The sequence below is a fragment of the Oryctolagus cuniculus genome, chromosome 13 (genome assembly GCF_051225735.1).
Source record: "Oryctolagus cuniculus isolate XC-2025 breed Fujian yellow rabbit chromosome 13, ASM5122573v1, whole genome shotgun sequence".
Taxonomy (NCBI): Eukaryota; Metazoa; Chordata; class Mammalia; order Lagomorpha; family Leporidae; genus Oryctolagus; species Oryctolagus cuniculus.
The window spans coordinates 58139897-58166029 of NC_142879.1; the positions used below are offsets into that span (position 1 = coordinate 58139897).

A 26133-nucleotide genomic window follows, 5' to 3' on the forward strand; every position below is an offset into this window, starting at 1 on the left:
CTCTCTGCTGTGACCAGGGAGTACAGTAGAGGATGGCCCAAGTGCTTGGGCCCTGCACCCCATGGGAGACCAGGAGAAGCACCTGGCTCCTGCCATCGGATCAGTGCGGTGCGCCGGCCGCAGTGTGCCAGCCGCGGCAGCCATTGGAGGGTGAACCAACGGCAAAGAAAGACCTTTCTCTCTCTCTCTCTCACTGTCCACTCTGCCTGTCAAAAAATAAAAAAAAAAAAATTACAAATGTAGCATTATTTACATCAGTTTATAATAGACTTTATTTAGGAGGGGGCATTTAAGGACAGGTTTGCATATTAATTCAATTGTATATTAGGAAGACATTATAGCAATAAATGGGAATATGGGGAATAATAAAGAAAGCATAACATAAAACTGTATGCTCTGATTATAAATAGTAACAGGTGAAGCTTCTACCTGCAATGCTGGTATCCCATATTGGCATCTGCTTGAGACCTGGCTGCTCCACTTCAGATCCAGCTCGCTGCTAATGCTCCTGGGAAAGCAGCAGAAGATAGCCCAAGTCCTAGGTCCTCTGCAGCCATGTGGGAGACCCAGAAGAAGCACTGGTTTCCTGGCTTCAGCTTGGCCCAGCCCTGGCTGTTGTGGCCATTTGGGGAGTGAATGAGTGGACAGAAGATTTCTTCTCTCTGTTTCTCTTCCTCTCTAACTCTCCCTTTCAAATCAATAAAAATAATAAATAAATGTATGCATGAATAAATACTAAATGGGAGACCAGAAGAAAGAAATTAGTTGTGTTGTGCTGCGGCAGGTAAAGCTGCTGCCTTGCAACACCAGTATTCCATATGGGTGCCAGGTGAGTCCTGGCTGCTCTGCTTCAGATGCAGCTCCTTACTAATGCACCTGGGAAAAGCATAGGAAGATCGCTCAAGTGCTTGGGCCCCTGCACCCACGTGGGAAAGCTGAAAGAAGCTCCTGGCTCCTGGCTTCGGTCTGGCCCAGCTCTGGCTGGTTTGGCCATCTGTGGAGTAAGCCAGCAGATAGAATCTCTCTCACTCTCTTGCTCTCTAATTTTGCTATTGAGATAAATAAAAATAAATATTTTTAAAAAAGAAATCAGTTGTGTTAAATCAGAGTAATTATGAATGCATTAAAATTGTGATCCCATTTCTTAAAATATTGAACTGAATTCACACAAACATACATTGAAGGAAAATACACACTTACATATAAAAACACATGATATATTTGGGATGTGTGTTTACAAGGTAAATGGTTTCCAGCATATATAATACTATTTTGTTATATTATTAGCTATTTGATGGTAGAGGAAAGGTAAAGAAGATACACTTCATGTGTGTGTCTGCATACACACACATATAAGGTGACAGAAATCAATTTCTTATATTAACAGTCCATGAAAAATAAGATTATAATAATAGGAAGACTTATCGACAGGACTGCTACTGCTTATGATTTTAAACAGATCTGTGATTAAGAACCTTTTCCAATCTGCACTATAGATGTTTTTTACCTGCTCACATTCCTTCCATCCCACTTCCTAATTGTAGGGGTAGAATGTGAAAGAAGGAAGCTAGAGACAATGGCTGAGCTATGGAATTTTTCTTATCCTCCATTCTCTGCCTCAACACATTAGGCCATGTTGCCAGCAGGCTGTCCCCATCCCTGAGAAACCATTCTGTCTTTGGTTGAGCAGGAAGAAGAAACAGAAGCTAGTATTTGGCTGCTTGCTTCTGTCTATCAGAGAAGGACAAACTAACAAGTGTTCACCATCTGTCTCCAAAATATCAACACTTGTCTCTCCAGCTTCAGTCACAATCAGGGTTTTAGGCAGTAAATTTCTAGCATCTGCTACCCTAAAGTATCTTTTGTCTTCTATGTGAATTAAAGGTAGAGAAATAACTTTCTTATATCCCTGGTTAATAGTTTTTGGAAAATAAAGGAACTCCCTAAGTTTGTAAACACTACCATTCATTAGAATTTCACAAACCACATCTTTGGGCTTGTGTTATTGCTTAGAAGGTATAGTAGCTGCCTGCAAAGCACCATCCCAGATGCTCCACTTCTAAAACAGCTCTCTGCTAATGGCCTTCAAAAATCATCACGGACAATGGCTCAAGTGCTGGGAACCCTGCTACCCACATGGTACACATGGATGGCTACCGGCTCCTGGCTTCAGCTGGCCCAGCACTGGCTGTTGTGGCCATTTGGGGAGTGAACCAACGGATGTGAGATCTCTGTCTCTGACTTTCACAATAAATAAGTAAATCTTCAAAAAAGAAAACCACATCCTTTGCCTTGCTATCTGCATTATATTTATACATGCATATATTAGAAAGAAGCATAAAGGGGCTGGCTTTGTGGTACAGAGGATTGCCTGTTGAATCCCACCTGCTCCACTTTTGATTCAGTTCTCTGCTAATGCACCTGGGAAAGCAGAAAAGGGCCCAAGTGCTGGGGCAGCTGCCACCAACAAGGGAGATGGATGGAGTTCTGGGCTCCTAGCTTCAGCCTGGCCAGCTCTGGTCATTGCAGCCATTAGGGGAGTAAACTAGCAGATGGAAGATCAATCTCTCCCCTCCCCCCTTCCCTTGCCACCTCTCTCTCCTTCTGTCTCTGTAATTCTATCCTTCAAATAAATAAATAAATCTTTAAAAAAACACATAAAATTAAGTGTACTCCAGGCATGGTTCAAGGTCTTCTGGATAAGTGGCCTTCTTCTCCCAGCATTTCTTTCACATGTGTGTGTGTGTGTGTGTGTGTGTAGGGAATCATGCCTTGAATGAATTTGGGGAAAGAAGAAAGAGTCTGCCTCCAGACATAATCTTTAATGTTTTTTTTTTAAGTTCTATTTTTATTATTAGCTTTTGTTTTTGATATCATTCATTAAACTGTAATTTTTTAAAGATTTATTTATTTCAAAGGCAGAATTATAGAGAGAGAGAGATAAAGAGGGGGAGAGAGAGAGAGTGGGAGAGAGAGAAAGAGAGGTTTTCCATCCGCTGGTTCACTCCCCAGATGTCCGCAATGGCCAGAGCTGCACCAATTTGAAGCCAGGAGCCAGGAGGTTCTTCCAGGTCTCCCAAGTACGTGCAAGGGCCCAAGGACTTTGGCCATCCTCTACAGCTTTCCCAGGCCATAGCAGAGAGCTGGATTGGAAGTAGAGCAGCCAGGATTTGAACTGGAACCCATATGGGATGCCAGCACTGCAGGTGGTGGCTGTAACCATTATGCCACAGTGCCAGCCCCCAGACATAATCTTTAGAGTTTTCTCTGATCTAAAGTGCACAGCTGTCTAACTGGGTACTCCCAGCATTGCTAGCATTTCTAGTGAAGTTCACCACTTACCATGGATGTCATCTGTATTTTCTTGACATAGTAAGGGTGAATAGACATTTCTTCTTACCTTTTACTTTCTTTGTGTCATAATCTCTTACTACCAGAAAGTGAATCAGCTGTAATATGTTGAAGCATTCTCTTCCATAACATATGGCATGAATTTTCCAGGTATGGCCCTTGATAAACTAAGTCTATACAATTTTTTTCCAAACCATAACCATGTCTACTTACAGTCATGACAAAGCATTAGGATAGAATGTAATCTATATGCCCCCCTCAAAAAAACTGTAAAAAAATTATTTTTTAGGAACTTACTAACAGGCAGTTCAGGGCTTGAAGATTAACAGAACAAATATCTGCAACTGTCATTTTTGTTTCAAAGAAATTTCAGGAAATTAGACAGAAAAATAAAACCCAAGTACAGCTGCTTTACTTCATTGAAGAAGCAGTGATCAGTTCGAGGAGTCCAGACTTTCCATGAAAAAGATTTCAACAAAGTAGTTGTTAGGGAAAAGCAAATTAAAACCACAAGGAGACAGCACCACATACCCATAAGAATGGCTAATATTAAAATGATTGACTATACCAATGTTGGCAGGGATGAAGCAATAGAACTTTTATACACTGCTGGTGGAAGTGTGAAATAATATAATCCAACAAGATTGGATGCATCCAGGTGGTATGGAAAAAATGCCTGTGTCTATCAGTATCACTGCAAATGTAGTTTTGTGAAATTTTGTTTCATATCTTTGTCAAGATCGTTGTACTGCTATAGTTTTAATTATCTGTGATTACTATAATATTTACTGTATATGGGTGAAATGATTATTTTTTCCATTCAATTATTGTTCACAGCCATCTGTATTTCCATTAAACTATAGGCTTTTTGATGTTCCCTTGCTAAACTTCTCATTTGGTGAGGTTTTAAGTCTTTTTACTGTAATGTAAATTTAAAATATGTTATTTCAAAAACTAAAAAAAGACAAAGCGAGAAGAAGAGAGGAAGGTTAGAGAGAAAGGGGGAGGGAGAGAGGAAGGGAATATTCTATATTCTTAGAACTTTATCTACAAACCACACTGAATGTGTTGAAAACTAATGGAACATTAAAAAATAAAAAGGCAAAGTAAATAAAAATGTAACCAATGTAGGAAACACAGATAAATTTTATCATATGGCTAAATACATTTTTCATATATAGCTGAGTATGTACAGTTATTTATACAAAGAGATTTAAAACATATGCCTATACAGAGACTTACACATAAATGTTCATAGTAACTTTATTCATAGTCACCCCAAACTGGAAACCTACCAAGTATCAGATGCAACAGAGAAGAAAATCATGATACTGCCACAAAATGGAATTAAAAATAAAAAACTACTGTTGGGCATTTCAATAATATGGTACAAAAGAAGCCTGTCACAAAAATACTTATCATTTATAAAACTCTAAAAAAAATGCAATCCATGGGCTAGAAAGCAAATCAGTGGTTGTCTGGGGCTCAGGGTAGGACTAAGGATGTATGTGAATTGACTAGAAAGGGGTATAAGGAATTCTAGGTGATAATGGGAATACACTATGGCTTGATTTAGAGCTAATAACATTATAGACAAATTTAATCTCAGGGCTGGCGCTGTGGTGCAGCCCGTTAAGCTGCCACCTGCAATACTGGCATCCCATAGAGGCGCTGGTTTGAGTCCCAGCTGCTCTGCTTCTGATCCAGCTCCCTGCTAATCCATCTGGAAAAGCAATGGAGGATGGCCCAAGTCCTTGGGCTCCTACACCCGTGTGGGAGACCCAAAAGAAGCTCCTGATTCCTGGCTTCAGCCTGCCTCAGCCCTGGCCATTGTGGCCCATCTGGGGAGTGAACCAGTGGATGCAGGACCTCTCTGTCTGTCTCTCCTCTCTCTCTCTCCCTGTAAGTCTGACTTTCAAATAAATAAATAAAACTTCTAAAAATTTAATCTCATTCAAATTATATACTGAAAAAGGGAGTTTATTACTGTATGTGCATTATACATCACTACAAGTTCCTTGATTAAAACAAAATCGTTTATAATATCAAAATTGATCTCTTTTAAAGTTTAGCATTTTTAAAAAAAATCATTTTAATACTGAAGTGTAATTTAGGTACAAGCAGAGTAATCTTGTGTATGTTTTAAAATGACCCAATATATGAAGCCATACAGAAATGATGTTTTTGTTCACATGTTGCAAATTATTTTAACTGGGCAATGGATTCAGAGGGTTGAATACAGACATACTTCAGTTTGTGAAAAATTTGAAAATAAAGATTCAATTATTTGATACAAAGTTTTCTGGAATCTATGCAAAATCTTTTCATAACATGCCATTTCCCTGAATTTTTTGAAGATTCCTTACACTATTCTGCTTTTGAATAGTTGTATTTTTTTATTTAAAATTTGGCCAAGAGGGAGATATTTTCGTGTAGTTGGTAAAGCCACCTCCTGCAATGCCAGCATCCCAATATGGGCTCCAGTTCATGTCTTGGTTGTCCCACTTCCCATGTAGCTCCCTGTTAATGGCCCAGGGAAAGCAGCTGGGGGCCCTGTATCCACATGGGGGACCTGGAAGAAGCCTGAGGCTCCTGGCTTTGGTCTGGCCCAGTCCTACCTGTTGCAGCCATTTGGTGAGTGAACCAGCGGATGGAAGATTCATTCTCTCTTCCCTCTTTCCCTCCCTCCCTCCCTCTCACGCTCCCCCGTCCTCCTTCTTTCAGATAAATTAATATAGCATTTTTTAAATGGTAATAATAATTGGAGGAAAATTAGTTAAATCTACAAGTCTTGTTCTTTGAATTAAGATATAATGAATTTCCTGCACATAACAATCTCAAACAGCACAAGGTTTTTTTAAATAAAAGTAAAGACTTGCTTGCAGGCTAAGTCTCTTTTCAGGAGGGATGATAACAGTTATTACATGTAGAGAAATGTCATTTTGTTAATGGAATGGAAAGTAAAGTTTATTCAGCAATATTAGGAAACAAACAGGACAAACAAAGCTAATCAATACAGTGAAGACACAGAGCATAAAACTTTTTAAAAGGAAGGAAAATTGAACTTACATATTTTCATACTACCTTTCCCTTTAAAGGCATTAGATTTCTTGCCTAACTTCAGGGAAAGCTGGCTTCAAGCTCACAATCATAGGAGTAGAATTTGTGTCCCAAAGAGCTGAGCAGATTCCCAACCAGGCACCAAGTTTCAACAGGCTCCATGCTGAAAATGTCCCATGGATTCTTCAGTGAGCCTGTAGCTCAGGACAATGTCAGTCAGAATAGAAATTAAGGATGTAGAAGGTAGTATTCAACTATGTAGGGAGGGATGCCCTTTAGAGAAATTAATGTCCCTTTCAGTTTCTTGGCGCTGTACAAAATGGAACATGACATTTTCCCCTTGATCCTGTTACCTTTACAACTACCCATTCTTTCTGTAAGACTCCAAACCGTCTAATGAGCAATACTGGACAACAAAACACGGCCTCATTACCAACAAAGAACATAAGCTTCTGCAGTCACGCTTAGATGTGATAAATTAGAAGTCTGTTCCCCAGAAACCAACCCATTTCAGATGAGCAGTTGATTCATTTTAGTGTTATCCTAGGACAACAGAGCATCAGAACATTTCATAGTCCAAGCTGTCCAGAGGCAACACAAAATTCTATTGTTGCAGAACTTAACTTTCCTTTCCAAACAACTCCTTGAAATTTTAGCTCTATCTTCTTGTAAAATGTTTTACCTTTAAAACAAAAGTTTCAATCTGATTCCAAAGGCCCAGAACATTTTCTAGAACAGAAACATATGATGCCTGTTTCTTTTCCCATATGTGCTTTGTTGAATTATTGGAAAGGAACACAGAGATCATCATATCTAGAGTCCTTGTGCTAGTGCCTGCATGTGCTGGTGTCTTTGTAGAATGTATGAGTATAAATCATCTATGTCACCTTTGAAATATCTTTTGCACAAAAATAATTATGATAAAAATTTATCTATATCTACTATATCTATATCTATATCTATCTATCTATCACGTGGATATACACATCTGTCCTCCTGGTCTATATAATGTGATTCTTTAGTATTATTAGCAGTGAGTCCTGTTAGGCTGTGGGGAAGGCACAGATTCATGAAGAATAAACTGAGAGGGAAGGAAATACTTTGTGGAAGGTAAGTTTGAACTTGAAATATGAGTATAATTTATAAAATAACAGAGGAAGGAAGTGCTCCAGGGATGGAGAAGAATAAAAACACAGGTGAAGCATCACGAATAAAGATGATGTACTGTGGGACCAAGGAGAACAACATGGAGCTGAGTTTTAGGAAATCAGGCTGGAGAAAGCCTCAAATGCTATTTTCAGGACTCTGTACCTTATTCCTGGTGCAATACAGAGTCTCTGAAGTAGAAAACTGAGTAGAAAACTGACATGATCGAGATGGGTTTTAGGTCAGAGGTATCTCAAGAGCAAAGCTCAGATATGACAGAGGGCCAAGTGGTAGTGGTCAAACCAAATTTTAAAAGCACACTTCTCATGTGGGATCTGTCCTTAATGTGTTGTCCAATGTGAAGTAATGCTATAACTAGTACTTAAACAGTATTTTTACACTTTGTGTTTCTGTGTGGGTGCAAACTGATGAAATCTTTACTTAATATATACTGAATTGATCTTCTGTATATAAAGAGAATTTAAAATGAATCTTGATGTGAATGGAATGGGAGAAGGAGCGGGAGATGGGAGGGGTGTGAGTGGGAGGGAAATTATGGGGGGGGAGCCAATGTAATCCATAAACTGTACTTTGGAAATTTATATTTACTAAAGAAAAAAAAGAAAAAAAAAGCACATTTCACCTTCAATGATGAATAAAGAATATTTCTATGCAGTAAACTTTTAATGAAATTAGATGTCATAGTCTGCACAAATTTCCAAATTCCAAAGAAAAGCAACATAAAACGCAGGCTATGACTTTTAAAGTATAGGAGACAGACAAAAGTGTTTGTAACAGAGCTACAGAGGTACAAGAGTATAGGCAAGAATGCATCCAGTTCTCATCAAGTGTGCAAAGACAAAAAGAGACGTGACAAAGAAAGATTCCTCCTGTCAGATCCTGAAAAGCAAGCAGGGTTATAACAAAATTCTGGAGACTAGGGGATTCAGGCCCAGAGAACACAAGAAAACTTCTAGACACCTGCAGCAGAGAGCATATTCAGGCTACTTTACTGGCATATAAACACACACAAAAAGAGAACAGGGACACACACATGAGATTACTTCTCCTTTCCAAGCTTCACTTTCCTCTTAGAGCTCTAAGTGTTTATGGTTCGGATTCACACCATTGAGAACTGTCAAGAAGTTAACTGACAGTCTGTAACTGAAGGTGTTGTAAGGTAGGGTGATCATGGGAAACAGTGACAGAGGACATCAGTAAACAAGATAAGGCAGTGATGGCATTTAGGAGGTGCCAACACACAGGGTTCATTCTGCATCTGGAGGCAGCGATAGAACATAAGGGACAGGTACCAAAGAATCTCACAGAGAGCTGTTTCCCTCATCTCACAGAAGAAAATGGGAACATGTTTGGAAAGTCAGTATTTTGGGTATATATAGAAGGCCCCATCAGCTCTAAGGAAGCAAAAGCAATGTTATCTGTAACTTCAGTTTTAGATAAAAGAGTACAAGGACATACAAGCAGGAATTGTAAACATGTTTTCAACACTGTTGAAACAGTGATAAATCAAACATGGAATAAAAAGTGTTTTCTTTTCCAGGCTATTCCATGAGCTAACAGAGCTGGATTTAACGGGATGACTTATATGAAGATATTGCTTTATGCTTGAAAGGAAAAGACTGTAAATATTTGAAGGCACAGAGAGATCTCAGTTGAGTGAACAAGCACTGATTGCTTTCTGGTGTCAAAATATTTTAAATAAAGAATAAATCAGAATTTTGGTAAATTTTATTCTTCTTCGGGGTCAGAAGGGAGATTCAGAGCATAAATTTAAGTACTATCACATTTGTGAAGCTTGATTTCATGATGAGGAAAAAAAAAGTTAATTCTTGGTCCCTAAGTGTTAATAGATACTTTAAAAACCTATCTTGATATTTAAATTGATGCCACATGCCAACTAAGATTTTTTTAAGTTTATTTATTTGTTTGAAAGGCAGAATGACAGATCTCCTATCTGCTGTTTCTCCAAATGCCTATAACAGCTGGAGGTAATGCAGGAGGAAACCAGGAGCCCACTCTGTCTGGGTATCTCCCTCGTGGGTGGGAGGAACCCAAATACTCAGGCAAACATCTGCTGCTTCCCAGGCACATTAACAGGAAACAGGATTAGAAGTGGAGGACTTAATCCCCTGGAGTCCCATATGGGATGTAAGTGTCCCAAGTGACAGATTAACATACTACATCACCCCAGCAAGATTTTTTATTACTGGTTCCCTAAGCTTCTGAAATCATTAGAATCCTCTAGAGATTTACTTAAAGGGACAGGTTTCTGTCCAGAAAATCCAGAGATTCTAACTCAGGGAGCCAAAGATAAGGCCCAGTAATCTGGATTCTTTTAAAATCTGTAAAGACATGCTGAAAGTGGCTACTGCAATTAGGTGCAAAATAAGTATAGTTAGATTTGCACTGTGTATTAGTCTTGCGCAATTTCATTCTGATATAAAACTATTTGTTGTTTCATTTGGAAACCTAATATGCAAAACTTTAGTTTGTTATTTTGCTTTAAAATATAAATAGGCCTATAAATAATTGGGCAGAACCCTGAAAATTAATTTATTAGTGTATATTCTTCCTTTCTCATGATTACTAAAGGACCACCTCCTTTCCACTGACTATTATAGCGCTGATAGATCACAAGCTCTCTTTCAGTGTGTTTGCCACAGGAAGCATTTATCTTTCGCTCCTGGGGCTTCACAGCAAGGTAAAGAAATCTGAGTGCATTTCATGTGAATCACAGGAATGGAGGAGCTTAGCTCTTGCCAAAACTCAATACATTAACTCTTTAGAGTGACACGAGAAGAGAAAAGCTCTCGGGTTAACAAAGATACAGATCACAGTGCTCACGATGTGCAATGAAGTGATGTGCAGTGAAGTGGGCAAAGGAAGAACAAGCCAAGCCAGTGGAGGCCAAGAGGCAGCAGGGCAGACAAAACCACCCTGGCACCTCTTTAGCAAAGCCAGAGCTGCCTGGGCTGAGGACAGTGCTGCTTACTAGGACCTTCTGTTTCTCAAGCACATGAGTAGGAAAGACTTCTAGAAAATTAAGAAAAATAAGTAAAAAATAATCAATAAAATCATCAAACACTCCTACCTTTAAGAATGACCGATGCAGGGAAATCATTGAGTCAGTAAAAACTAGATTTCTATTTATTGAGAATCTGATTTGAGCAAGGCTAGTTGACAACAGTGTGAACCAAATATACACAGGTTTTACATGCAGGGGTTTCTTCAAGAAATTCCTACATTTTAGAGCTGATATTATTTTGAGACTATAATTCTATTGTGCTATGCTGAAAAGAATAATCAAGACACTCATAGTATTTTCTTTTTTTAACTTTTATTTAATGAATATAAATTTCCAAAGTACAGAATATGGATTACAATGGCTTCCCCCCCATAACGTCCCTCCCACCCGCAACCCTCCCCTTATCCACTCCCTCTCCCCTTCCATTCACATCAAGATTCATTTTCATTTCTCTTTATATACCTAAGATCAGTTTAGCATATATTAAGTACAGATTTCAACAGTTTGCTCCCACACAGAAACATAAAGTGAAAAATACTGTTTGAGTACTAGTTATAGCATTAAATCTCAATGTACAGCACACTAAGGACAAAGATCCTACATGAGGAGTAAGTGCACAGTGACTCCTGTTGTTGACTTAACAAATTGACACTCTTGTTTATGGCATCAGTAATCACCCTAGGCTCTTGTCATGAGTTGCCAAGGCTATGGAAGCCCCCTGAGTTCACTGACTCTGATCATATTTAGACAAGGCCATGGTCAAAGTGGAAGTTCTCTCCTCCCTTCAGAGAAAGGTACCTCCTTCTTTGATGACCCATTCTTTCCACTGGGATCTCACTCGTGGAGATCTTTCATTTAGGTTTTTTTTTTTTTTTTCCCAGAGTGTCTTGGCTTTCCATGCCTGAAATACTCTCATGGGCATTTCAGCCAGATCCGCATGCCTTAAGGGTTGATTCTGAGGCCAGAGTGCTATTAGGACATTTGCCATTCTATGGGTCTGCTGTGTATCTCACTTCCCATGTTGGATCATTCTCTCCCTTTTTGATTCTATCAGCTAGTATTTGCAGACACTATTCTTGTTTATGTGATCCCTTTGGTTCTTAGTCCTATCATTATGATCAATTGTGAACAGAAATTGATCACTGGGACTAGTGAGATGGCATTGGTACAAGCCACCTTGATGGGATTGAATTGGAATCCCCTGGTATGTTTCTAATTCTGCCATTTGAGGTAAGTCAGCTTGAGCATGTCCCGAATTGCACATCTCTTCCCTCTCTTATTCCCACTCTTATATTTAACAGCGATCACTTTTCAGTTAAGTTTCAGCACTTAAGAAGAATTGTGTATTGATTACAGTATTCAACCAAAAGTATTAAGTAGAACAAACAAAAAAAATAGTAAGAGGGATAACATATTAAGCTGCTCATCAACAGTCAGGGTGAGGGCTGATCAAGTCACCGTTTCTCATAGTATTTTCAAAACATGAATAGGCACTACCATACCCAATCAGGGACAGTGGACACTCTACTGAAAAAAAAAGCCTTTTTATTTTATATCTTCTGAGTTTATGTAACATATGTATATACAAAATGTATTCTATGCATTTTACAATTATCACATATATCATGTTACAAAATAGACACACTACACCAATCACATTTCATATCTACTAAAGTCCATGGGGAAAAGACTGTTTCTACTTCTGTGAGGCAGGTTTACAATCATAGTTACTAGAATTTTGATGGCTTTTCATTAGTTTGCAAGTATTGTGTATTTGTAACTTTTTTTTAAAAAAGATTATTTATTTATTTATTTATTTTAAAGGGGGGAGAAGAAGAGGGAGGGAGGGACAGAGAGAGGGAGAGCTATCTTTCATTTGCTGGTTCACTCTCCAAATGGCCACAACAGCTGGGCTGGACCAGGCTGAAGCCAGGAGCTAGGAACTTTTTCAGGGTCTCCCACATGGATACAGGGGCCCAAGGACTTGGGCCATCCTCCGCCACTTTCCCAGGCACATTGGCAGGGAGCTGCATTGGAAGTGGAGCTGCCAGGTCTTGAACTGACACCCATAGGGGATGCTGCACTGCAGGTGGAGGCTTAACATTCTATGTAACAATGCCGGCTACTGTAATAATCTTAAAACAGTGGCTTCCAAAAACTTTTTGACTTATCCACAGCAAGACAAACATACACATGCACATACTCACAAAATTACCCTCAAAAAGTTTGTCGAAAAAAAATGGAAAGAAAGGTAAGTTTAGGTGATAAAATTTTTGAAATCCATGCAGTTTTCTCATAATACATTTTCATGATATGTAATTATAATACTGTATGGATACTATACACACACACACTCACACACATACATATAATACCATATGTATTAATGCAGGTTAGTGTGAATGTGTCCACACACATCTCTAAAACTGAAACAGAGGTTTCCTAAAAAAATATTGATTCTCACAATGAATAGTATATTCAGGCATATCCTATCCCTATCCTATCCTATCCTATCCCATCCCATCCCATCCCATACTTAATAGACAATTCTTAATGGTAGTTTTAAAGAAAAACTAACAAACTACAGAGATTTCCCAATTCCATTCTGACAAATGCATCATGACATGAACTATCATATCATTCAGAGGTACTTTAACTGTTCTAAAAATATCATCTTCTTCACCTCCCCACTCTTCTCTAGACCTGATTTCAAAATCACTAATCTTTAATGGTGTAAGTGGAACCATATAGAATTCAGCCTTTTCATCTTGGCTTTGTTATCTTAGCAATACACATTTAATTTTTTCCTTATCTTTTTTGGCTCAATAATTCATTTTTTATATTTCTAGCAGTCCTTTTTATGAATAAACCCCAGTATGTTTATTATTTCACTCTGTGCCACCAAAGAATTGGGTTGTAATCACAGTTAGCTGATTTCACGACCTGTTATTCATTCACATCTGTATTTATAAAGAATCATCTAAAGTATGATCCTAAATGTTCGTTGGACTACAAAGGAGCAGACAACTTGGTCCATATGTTAGTGGTTTAGAGTGTTAGCAGGAGGAGTGAGCTACATGTAAGAAATGTTTAGTATCAAAGGGTGAAAACAACAATAAAAATGCCAGAGTAAAAGAGGCATAACACAATAGGAATTCCTCAGCACTACTGAGATCCAAGAAGCACTGGCAAGTTTTGGGATGTAACTCTGCATAAGCAGGACTTTCCCGTCAGGAACCTGAGCTTAATATTTGTATATACCTGTTTCTTCATTGTCTAAAGTTATTTAATAGTAATATCTAGGTCATTAAGTATGTATTGCAAGTAAATAAATGAGAAACACATAAAGCTGAAAACATATCTGACATGTATTATGTTTTTAACAAATATTTATCTATTATTGTTACTCTTAGCCAGTTTATCCTTCATGTTTCTCTGGGACATAGTGAGGCCTCAGCAAATATTTTGTTAAAATCTGAAGAACTGCAATTTCTATATAAGCCTGTTTGGTCTGTGGAAGCTTTGTAGAAGAACCAAGTCATGAACCTAAAAGAATGTATTTAATTTGGCAAGCATAGGTGGAAGGAGGCAAGAGGCTGGGGAGAAAATCAGAGAAGTAGAAGTAGCAGTCAAGGGGCATTGATTGATGGGATTAAGGCAGAGAATTAGGAGCCAAAAGAGACAGAGTTTCTCTGGACTGCCTTTTAGAGATCACTGGTGACCTTTGCAAAGGGCAGATATTTGAACTTCCTCTTTTATTGGGCATAAAAGCAGACCTCAGCAATCTAGGTAGTGAGAATTAGGTCCTTGGGCATCCACTGTCTATAATAAGTTAACTTCCTTTCAGTGCCTGTTGTGTACCATTCTTGTGGGAAGTAAGAAGATACATGTCAATAATTTTCTATGTTCTGTGGTTTAGGTGAAGAATTCTTAGTGGGAAGTTTCACCTAATGTCTCAAATAGCAGGTTCTGGCCACAAATAAGAGTCTTAAATTAAGTATTTGAATTTCGTTCAACTCACACTAGTCATATTCCAAGTGCTCGATAACCACAGGTGCCTAGAAGCTACTGCACTGGACAGCACACAGACTATTTCATCATGGTAGAAGGGTCTCTTGTTGAGGGGGGAGGGTGTCCAGGAGCTGAAGCGGCACCACGAAAGGTGGAAAGGGAAGGTGACTGCAGGTGATACAGTGTGAGTACATGTGTAGCTAATCCTAAAATTGCAAAGACTGGCTGATCCTCATGGGGAGAACAAGGCTATAGACAAGAGGAAGATATTCTACTTATTAGAAGTCTTGGGACTAAATGAGGTAGTAAGACCCCAGGAAAAAGGAGGTAATTGTAGAGAAGGGGTTAACATATGGGGAAGAAGAAAGGTTCATAAATGCAAAGATGTAAAATACGAGATGCAGGGACTGTGAATCTTGAGCAAGAGGAAAAATTATCATGGAGAATGAAGTTAGACTGGATAGTGTTTTCAACAAAGTGGATAATGCACTTCTTTGCAACAGCAACAACAAAAATGAAATCATTGTGAAGAAGTTACAAGACAATGCTGCTGAAGATAGAGAGATGCTTTTTATGACTGCAAATTTAGGTACCAAAAATTTAATTTGTGTAGTTATTAATTGATCAATCAATTATTATTATTTATTGGGTCCCAAGATGCCAAGTATTCTGAATAGATGTCCAAGCAAGTTAGGAAGTCTAGACTTATCAAAAAGACTTTGAGAAAAATAAAGCCAAATAACCAATATAAAAATATAACCAAGCACTAACTTGTAGAGTACAACTCAAAAAATTTTTATTTTATATCAGGTATGGCAAACCCTTGGCCTCATGTTGTCACTCTTGGCTTCTGTGCCTTTTGCAAACATTACAAATCAATCCTGGGGTTCCTTCTATGCCTTTTCATATTCCATCTACTAGGTAGTATGAAAAGTATAAATTATTTAGAAATCTGGCACAAATAATATTAGACTTGATTAGTCACAATCACACCAAGGAAGCCCAATGTAAAGCTACAGACTAGTCTTAGATTGAAAACTCATCTTGTTGGAAGCCAAAAGTGTCAACTGGTCACTCAAAATAAAAGACTATAGTAGCTAGTTTCAAATATTTAGATATTTAACTCTCAGTCTCGGGAAGTTTTCCTGACTTGACAAAGATCAGTATCTACAGAGCAAATTAGAAATTTCAAGTTAAAACAAGTAAGGCATAGATCGGACCACTTAAAAATAACCTAAATAAAGTGCATTCAGTTGGTGTCAGTTTTATTTTTCAGAAATTACACAACTTGTCTGACAGAGTTAAAAAGATTAATAATTATAATTTCTCTTCAAAGGTAGATAAAAGAATGATGCAGATATGCTAATTACATAAAGGACAAATGAAGTTCACAAGGTGATCATGGGCATTGCAGATAGATGATGTTATTAATGTGATTTCCCTAAATTTAAAAGGCAACCTTACAATCTGAACATTTTCTTGGGTTCAGTGACTTAGCTCTCATACTTGAAATCACAAACTCAAAACCATATTCAAATAGTTTCACCATGAGATTTAGCACCTGAAATATATTTCTGACTCAGGGAGAAAATGAGAGATTACAAAAAGGCAATTAAGGAAGATAGGAGCTTTTCACATACCTGTTCTTCCACCAGATTTGAAGATTGGTTCATATAAGCAACTTACTTCTGTTTTGAGTCATCAGGATCCATAAATGCCGAGACTACCTTATTAGCCTTGCTTCTTAATGCCAGGTTCTACAGGGAAAATTTTTTGGCAGGGTGTTTGGTTGGACCCTGATATCACTAATTTAAACACTTTAAACTGAGTGCAAGTATTCAGAGGATTGTTTCTATTTCCCTCAATATGCTTATGTAAACCAGATAACTTTACAATGGCAGTGATGGAGAGAGATCATTTTAGGTCTTCCACCTCTCTTCAGGTTCTACAGTAAAAGAAGTGTCTCTAAAACAGTCTCATACAATATAATGCTATTATGTGGAATATTGTTGGACTTGAAATGGGATATACATATATAGATATACAATACATAAACATGTGATAAAGATATCCTCACCTTTTTTGTGAAGGGCTGTTTTCAGTGCTCAGACAAGGTCTTCGGACCAGTGTAAGGTTGTAGTATTTTTTTCTTTTATTTAGAATACTGACAAAAAAGATTACTCATTTTTTTAATGATCCATATTTTCCAAACCAGAACTCATAATGTATATGTCTCCTAAGCTACTTTGAAATCCAAGTTTTGAGAACCATTGATATAAAAGGAAAATAATTAATGTGCACTAACATCAATATATTCCAAGGGATTTTTTTTAAAAGAAATAAAACATAGAAGTCATACATATTAAGTATGATTATTCTTGTTAGAAAAATGTTTTTCCATAATAGGTTTTAAATTGATAAAAATAGTATTGTTCACTACAGATATTATGAAAAAATTATTTTGAAAATCGCCTATGATTCCAACACCAACATTTGTATGTGTTAGTTCTTTTCATTTGAATTTCCTAGGTATCTATTTTTACAAAAAGGAAATGGACATTAAGTCAACTGCTTATTCATATTACTTTGGAAGCATTTAGAAAACAATCCATTCAGCACAGGCATTTCAAGATCACACTAATATTTTGCCTGATTGTGCGGATCAGTCAGGGAACTAACTTTAGCGATGAAAAGTCAGGTGAACACCACGTTCTGAGAGGAAATGAGCTGAAAGCAGCTAATCCTGGGCTTAAAGAATTACACCAGGAAAGACAGCTGGCCCACACCCGTGCATAAGGACATCCAAAGAATGTTTAATTATGGACTCTGTAAAAATACCTTGAAACCAGGGAGCTCAAACAGCTTTTGTCAGAAAGACAGGGATAGATGGAAGTTAAGATTATTTCCCATTCAACAGATGGAAAAATCTCCACTCAGCCAGCAGTCCAGGAGGTCAAAAAAAGAGGCTGAGGTTTCTGATGCAGTCTAGAGCTCTACTGTTAGATCTTGCAGATTTTTGTAAGAAACAAAAAAATGTTTAACTTTACTTTGTTTGGCCTTTTGGCCTGCAAAATACTCAGGCAAGCTGACATTTCGGGTACAAATTTTGCAGCTGTGTAATCACTGGGGTCTGGGAGACCTTACTATACTTGGTTCAGCTCTTGAATTCCTTTAGAGACCAAGACAATAGAACTTATAATTAGCAAGCTACCATAAGTCTCAGAGTATGACACATGAATAGAACTCTTCCTTTTTTCTCTTTCCCCACACAAGGACATAAAAATAGAGCGAGTAACTAGTATATTTGCATTTCTACTCACATTAATAAAAAAATCTAAATATGGAATTTAGCAAGAGTAATGTCCAATGTGAGGTGAACAAGTTTTACTTTCCTCCAATCTTGAGGTTTCTTGATGACATAATGAGTCAAGATGAACCCATTGGAGGCATTAGTTCCAAACTGCCCCTTCTTTTTCATTCTCAGTGTATTATCCCTCATTATCTATAGAGGAAATATTCCAGGACCCCCCAGTAGATGCCCAAAACCAGGGAAATAGTAAACTGTGTACATACTATATTTCCTCCTATACGCCCATCAGAATTGCCACATAGTTAACCCATCCTTTCAGAGTTAATATGTTCTTCCATGTTATATGCCCTGGTGTCTCATTTTCTATTACTACTTTTGTGCTTTGGGGCCATTACTAAGTAAACTTCTACACAAGCACTGCAATATTATGCCAGTTGACCTGTTAACAAGATGGCTAATGACTTTTGGGAGAGTAGTGAACACAGTACAGATACACTAGACAAAATCCTGAGCAGGACTCAACAGGACAGCAGAAAAGATTTCTTCATGCTACATGAAATGGCATGAAATTTAAAACATGTAAAGTCTTTATTTCTGGAATTTTCCATTTTATATTTTCAGACCATGTTTGCCTCTAACTGAAAGCACAGAAATCAAAGCCACAGATAAGAGGGAGACTAATCATTATAAATTCAGCTCGGGGGTCTCATTTCTTTCCCTGGACCACTCTGATTTGGTCTCCTTACTTATTTCTGCTTTATTCCAACTCCTATATGGCTGCCAGATCAATGCACTGAATCACAAGCCTGATTATGCTAACTAGCCACCCTGTAGCAATGAAGATCTGAACAGCCAGGATTCTACAAAAATCTATTCTCCAAGGACTTTTCTGCATTACCTTCCTTCAATCCTGGGCCATGTGCAGTTTCCAGAGAAGCTTCATTGTCCTTAACTCACACGCTTTCCTCTTTCATTGCCTCTCTTCTCCCCCTCATGTTATCTCCTCCACCAACACTGCAACCTGCTCTCCAGATTCCATCCATCCACAAGCTCAACCATAAAACTCCTGGAAGCCAACAGCTACAGTCCTTCCTTCCCATGATGTTCCTTAGAAACGTTCCTCAATGCCTACTTGTTTAATTTTAATTTGCTCTTTAACTGTATGGATCTCGTTTTTGGCTGCTACATAAAGACCAAAATGTTCAAGCAATCCTTGTAAAGCTAGACACTTTGGATTTTTACTGCTGAAGCCTTCGTATCCAAGGAAGAACAACTGACTCCCCTTCCTCTCCATCTCAGTTAGAGCCCCTGTTTTCTCTACGGATGGGTCTTCCCTTGACCAAGCTTTAGTCAAGTTCCTCTGAACCCTCTTCCCAAGTGGGCATGGACCTTGTACTTACGTGTCTGCTTCTGCATCACCCAGTCTGAATGAGAGTCCCCCTGCGGTGGTTAATGGAGAAACCCCATCCTCCATGTCTGACCATTCTCTAGATATGCTCATCTTCTCATTCCCCACTGTCCCCCAGGTGAGGTCTGATCACTCTGACCTGCCTTCAAGAAAAATCCTATCAGGTCTGAATAACTGAAATATCTCCTTAGGCCTGATTTTCCCTGATTAACTGTCCCTCTGAGTAATTTTCTATCCACTTACACCACCCTGCTCACTGTTTCTCCACGCTGTGTCGAGCCCAGTCCAGTCCTTGAGGTCTCTTTTCCTCTACGGCAGTAGTTCATTAATAAATTTGTTCTTAACTGTCTAACTATGAAGTGTTTCTGGAGCACTTCCCCTGACAGTCACAACTCTGTGAGATAGGCTAAATACTACTGGAGTAGAATAGGAGGCGTGAAGAGGTTAAGTGTCTTGGCCATGGTAATGCAGGTAGCAGTAACATTTAGCAGTGAAGGAAGCTTGGAAAGGTTATTCAAGCCACTGGTAAGCTGATGCCTGAAGATAAATCTAACTATTTTTTTCTTTTCAAAGTGACCACAGGGTTGAGAAAGTAAAGCAAAAGGTCACACAGAGAACCATTATTCCTATTTCCTTTTGGCCCTGTTCAGCACAGGGGAAATAAAAACAGATAACATGCATTGCAAGCCTCCTAAAAGGTAAGCACTACATAAACACCTTACATGAAACAACTTCATTTATCTCTCCTAATAGTTTTCATGAGGCACCTGTGACCACACGATACAGATGAGGAAAGGAGATTAGAGAATTAGCTTTCCCAGGTTGGAATGGGGACTGGAATCAAGGACCATGTGCTTTTAAGGCCACACTGCTAGCCTCAATGTCAGTGTTTCTCAAACTGTAGTGTACTGATGAGTCACCTGGACAGCTTAACTGCAGACTGGTTCACTAAGGCAGGGTTGGCACCCAGGATTCTGCATTCCTGACAAGTTTGCAGGTGATGCTCCTGCTGCTGGTACCCAGACCACACTCTGAGCACCAGTTTTGTTATGCTCCCCCCAGTAAAGGTGTTTGTCCCTCAAATCACATGGAACTCCCATTCTAGAGATAAGAAGGAAGGGGAGAGGAATCTTGACTCCACTGTAGCTAAGCCTACTGTTCAATCCTCTCTGAACACACTTCACCATGCCTCTGCCAGACTCCACCGCCTCAGCTTTAAATCAAGCCTTTCTTGTGCACCATGAAAATACTTTCACTCTGAAGCACACACAACAGTATTCCAGGGAGTGCTTAATGGCATCATTGTGCACAATTTCTCGTCTTCGAACTGACCACAATCCTTCCCATGCTACATTATATGTGTTTCCCAATGTTCTGTTTTTGCTTTTTTAGAGTTATTGATGGATTTGGAAGGCAGAGTGGCAGACAGAAAGGCAGAGACAGAGATCTTCCATCTCCTGGTTCACGGTTCACTCCCTTAATGCCTGCAACTGCCAGACTGGGCCAGGCCAAGGCCAGAAACCAAGAACTCCATCTGGATCTCCCATGTGGATGGCAAGGCCACCATCCACTGCTTTCCCAGGTGCCTTCGCAGGAAGCTGGATCAGAAGCAAAGGAGCAGGAATTTGTACAGACACTTAAATATGGAATGCAGACATCCCAAACAGTGGCTTAACTTGCTCTACCACTATGTTTTTTGACACATTAGCACATATAAAATTCCCTAATTAAGTAACTTTCTGTTAAGCAAAAAATGGTATTTAATTTATCAAGGAACTAATAGAAATGGCCATTTTTCCCCTAAGATGAAGATCCCCAATATAAGTTCAATAAGTGGCAAACAGAGGTTTTATTTATTAATTCTTCCATAATTGTCCAGTATTTGCTGTGTACCAGGTACTGTGCTAAGCTTGATCTAAGGATCCCTACATTCCATTTAATCCTCAAAACACATGTGTGTATGCACATGCATGTGTGTATTCATGGATGTGTACATGTATACAATTTGCACATATTTTAATACACTAGTTTATGTTAACATTGTGAAAATATAAACCACAGTATTTTACATAAACTTAGTTTTAAGTTTGTTTTGCACACTCATTCAGATGCTGCAATATAATGTGGTAATTACTGCCACTTCCCAATATAGAATCTCATTAGATTAAGTTAGCCTCTGTAACTATTTGTTCTAAAATGTGTCCATGCACACACAAAATATCCCTTTGCCTTTATTGATGTGAAAATGAATCCATTTTGATGGAATTAATCAGCTTCACATTTATTAGCATCATAGCAGCTTTAATTGCCTTCCATTCTCTTACCAACCAAGTTTAAAATGTTGCCTTCCCATCACAAACCATGTTCTTCTCCCAGTGTTCACAGAAAACTGCAAGGTCTATGTGGCTGTCCAGTTAAGTCATCCCTGACACTCATCTTCTTTCATCCCCTTCATGCTTACTCGTGTGTGCCTGGGATTTTTCATGCAATTTTTTTCTTTATCATCAAGATGATCTTGTATATTATTTGTCCTCATTTAGCAGATTGAAACTAAGGCTTGGAGAAAAGAAATAATAAACACTAACAGTACTGGAAATGACAGATATGTAGATTTGATTCCATGAACTTGACATTATTCTCACTGATAGTTCACCTGACCTGACAGAAGGATCGTTTTACAACGTCCATGTCAGAAGAAGTTTTGAGGCAGGAAGGGCTAAGTGCATGATCAAAACTTACACACCAGTCACTGAAAGAGCTGAGCTTCCAGCAGAGGAGCTGGGTACAGAACCTGAGCTCTGGACTCTGATGCTCCCCAGACCCCTGATGAGAGTGCTGCTTCTTGGAAGGACAGTGACAGGGCCAGGACACAGAAGCCTGAGGACAAGTCTCCTGGGCTCAGTTACTGTGAACTTGGCTTGCCTGCTTTCTTAAGAGTCATTTTTCGCCGGCGCCGCGGCTCACTAGGCTAATCCTCCGCCTAGCGGCGCCGGCACACCGGGTTCTAGTCCCGGTTGGGGCACCGGATTCTGTCCCGGTTGCCCCTCTTCCAGGCCAGCTCTCTGCTGTGGCCAGGGAGTGCAGTGGAGGATGGCCCAGGTGCTTGGGCCCTGCACCCCATGGGAGACCAGGAAAAGCACCTGGCTCCTGGCTCCTGCCATCGGATCAGCGCGGTGGGCCGGCCGCAGCGCGCCGGCTACGGTGGCCATTGGAGGGTGAACCAATGGCAAAGGAAGACCTTTCTCTCTGTCTCTCTCTCACTGTCCACTCTGCCTGTCAAAAAATAAAAAAAAAAAATTATTTAAAAAAAAAAAGAGTCATTTTTCTAAGTCACATGACAACTTTAAATGATTAGAATTTTTTTTGACAGGCAGAGTTAGACAGTGAGAGAGAGAGAGAGAGAAAGAGAGAGAGAGAGAGAGAGAGGTCTTCCTTCCATTGGTTCACCCCCCAAATGGCCACTGCGGCCGGTGGCTGCACCGATCCGAAGGCAGGAGCCAGGTGCTTCCTCCTGGTGTTCCATGTGGGTGCAGGGCCCAAAGACTTGGGCCATCCTCCACTGCACTCCTGGGCCACAGCAGAGAGCTGGGCTGGAAGAGGAGCAACCGGGACAGAATCTGGCGCCCCAACCGGGACTAGAACTCGGGTGCCACGCCACAGGCATAGGATTAGCCTCGTGAGCCACGGCGCCGGCCATGGTTAGAATTCTATGGAGCCTAGTGCCATGGTGCTCAGTCAATTGTAGTTGAGAAAAGTAATTATTTCCCCTCCTTTTGTGGCTATCACTAGCTATGCACCCACCAATACCTATGCCCAGGAACTCTGCCTCCCCTCTGGTCCCCCAGAGCTCACCCATGCCTTTGTTCTTGCAATATTCTTCAGTTTTATCCAGTTATCAGTATATTCTCCTGCCCTGAATTAATTCCATCTTTTCATAAAAAGCCTTTGATATCTCCTTGCTTTAAAAACTTGGTTCCTGGTACCACCTCTTCCATCCATACCACAACCACCACCACACCATTTTGCTGCTCCCCTAAAAGATCATGCTTGCTGACAAAGCTGTCTCTACCACCTGCTTCTACTCCTTATCCTCAATTCTATTTTTAAACTCATTTCAATAATTTTTTCTGCTGTCTTATTCTGTTTGGGCTGCCACAACAAAATCTATAATCTAAATAGGTTATAAACCACTGGAATTTATTTCTTACAGTTTTAGAGGATGAGAAGCTAAAGATAAGATACCAGCAGATTTATTGTCCTGCAAGGACCTGCTTCTGGTTCACAGGCAGTACTTTTTCACTGGGCCCTCACTCAGTGGTGGAAGGAGTGGATCAGCTCCTTTGAGAACAGTCTGTATGAGCACTAATCCCATTTGTGAGAGCTCTGCCTTTAAGAACTGTTCACTTCCTAATACCATCATGCTGACAGGGAAGATTTCCTTTTTCTTTCTTTTTAATTATATCAATTTTTGAAAAGCAGACACACACACACACACACACACACACACACAGAGTCTTCCATTCCTTGATTCGTTCCACAAATGCCTTCAAAATCTAGGGCTAGGCCAGGCCAGGCTGAAGACCAAAGCCCAGATCTCCACCTAAGTCTCTCATGTGTGCGACAAGGACCTAAGTATTTGAGCTACCATCTGCTGCTTGCCAGGATGTGCATTAGCAGGAAGCTGGAATGAAAAGCAGAGCCGGGATTCAAATCCTGGCACTCTGATACAGGATGAAAGTATTCCAAGGGGTGGCTTAAGAGCTGAGCCAAATGATCACCCAGAAGGCTAGGATTTCTTTTCTCTTTTTTTAGATTTATGTTAATCTTTAAAAGTTTTATTTAATGAATACATTTTTACACAGATACAACTTTAGGAATATAGTGGTTCTTTTCCCCAACCCCCTCCAGCTCCCATCCTGCCTCCCTCTCTCTCTCCCATTTCCATCTTCATTATGGTTAATTTTTAGTATGACTTTATATACAGAGGACCAACTCCACGCTAATCATATACTTCAACAATTTGCTCCCACGCACACACACAACACATAGACTACAGTTTGGGGGAAAATTTGCAGTCGATTCTCATACTACAGTTCAATAGGGAAAGCGGTCCTACCTGGGGAGCAAGTGCACAGTGACTACTGTTGTTCCTTTAACAATTAACACTCTTTTTTTTTATGACATCAGTGATCATCCGAGGCTCTTGCTAAGAGCTACCAACGCTATGGAAGCCTTTTGTGACCATAGACTCCATCGGTATTTGGACACAGACATAAGCAAAGTAGATGTTCTCTCCTCCCTTCAGGGAAGATTGTCACCTTCTTTGATGACCCATTCTTTCCTCTGAGGTCTCACAGAGATCCTCCATGTAGGATTTTTTTGGTCACAGAGTCTTGGCTTTCCATGCCTGAAATATTCTCGCAGGCCTTTCAGCTGAACCAGGAAGCCTTAAGGGTTGATTCTGAGGTCAGAGTGTTCCTTACTATGAATGTCATTCTAGGAGTCTGCTGCGTGGACTGCTTCCCATGTTGGTCCTTCCTTCCTTTTTAATTCTATAATTTTTACTGGGTACTTGATGTTGTTTATATCATCCCTTTTAAACTTAGACTGATCTATTTGTTGCCTTTAACATTTAATATGATCATTTTAATAGTGAATATGAGGTTTATACCACTGATTTTTATGGGTTCGGAGCCCCGTGACTAGTTCTTAGGCTGTACCCTTAGAAGCAAGTCTGTATAAGTGTATGCAGAACTAGACTGTTTTACAGTTATAGACTACCTCCTCCATCTCTTATTCTCCCTCTTATTTTTAACTGGGATCTTTTTCCAATTGCCTTAAAATATATATAATTAACTCTGTGTTACATAGAGAGTGCAGCATATAGTATGAAGGAGAGAAATGAGAGAGAAAGAAAACAGAGAAAAACAACAACAACAACAACAACAACCAAAAAGCACACACAGAGTAAAAAGTAACAATGGTAAACTGTCCCTCGACAATCAGGTCAAGGACTCTTGAAGACATTGATTCTAAAAGTGACAATTTCACTTATATAGCTTTCATTTTAAGAGTTCTATTAATTCTCCCAAATCAGGGAGAACATATAGTGTTTGTCCATTTGGGAGTGGGTTGTTTCACTAAGTATGAGGTTTTCCAGCTTGCTCCATTTTGTTGTAAAGGACTGGATTTCATTCTTTTTGACTACCGTGTAGTATTCCATGGTGCACATATCCCATAATTTCTTTATCCAGTATTTGGTTGATGGACATTGCTTCCTTTTCTTAGCTATTGTGAATTGAGCTGCAATAAACATGGAGGTGCAGACAGTTCTTTTGTTTACTGACTTCATTTCTCTTGGGTAAATTCCCAGTAGTGGGATGGCTGGGTCATATGGTAGGTCTATATTCAGATTTTTGAAGTATCTCCATACTGTTTTCCACAGTGGCTTTACCAGTTTACATTCCCACCAACAGTGGGTTAGGGTACCTTTTCCCCCACATTTTCTCAAGCATTTGTTGTTTGTTGACTTCTGTTTGAGGGTCACTCTAACTGGGGTGAGGTGAAATCTCATTGTGGTTTTGATTTGCATGTCCCTGGTGGCTAGAGATCCATAGAATTTTTTCATGTGTCTGTTGGCCATTTCGATTTCCTCTTTTGAAAAATGCCTGTTAAGGTCCTTGGCCCATTTTTTTATTGGGTTGTTTGCTCTGTTACTGTAGAATTTCTTGATCATTTTATAGATTCTGGTTATTAATCCTTTATCAGTTGTGTAGTTTGCAAATAATTTCTCCCATTCTG

At 39.3% G+C, this 26133-nt stretch overlaps 1 protein-coding gene across 8 annotated transcripts in view; it reads right to left on the reverse strand.

Moving 5' to 3' along the window:
• The window catches only part of CHRM3 (cholinergic receptor muscarinic 3), a 613968-nt gene that overhangs the window by 344182 nt on the left and 243653 nt on the right, over positions 1–26133 (reverse strand). The window contains exon 1 of one of the 8 annotated variants that reach the window (XM_089312294.1): positions 430–827. The exons of the other annotated variants lie outside the window; for them this stretch is intronic. The gene's annotated coding sequence lies outside the window, so the exon portion shown is untranslated. Of the gene's footprint in view, positions 1–429; positions 828–26133 lie in introns of those variants that run through there. 8 annotated transcript variants of the gene reach the window in all.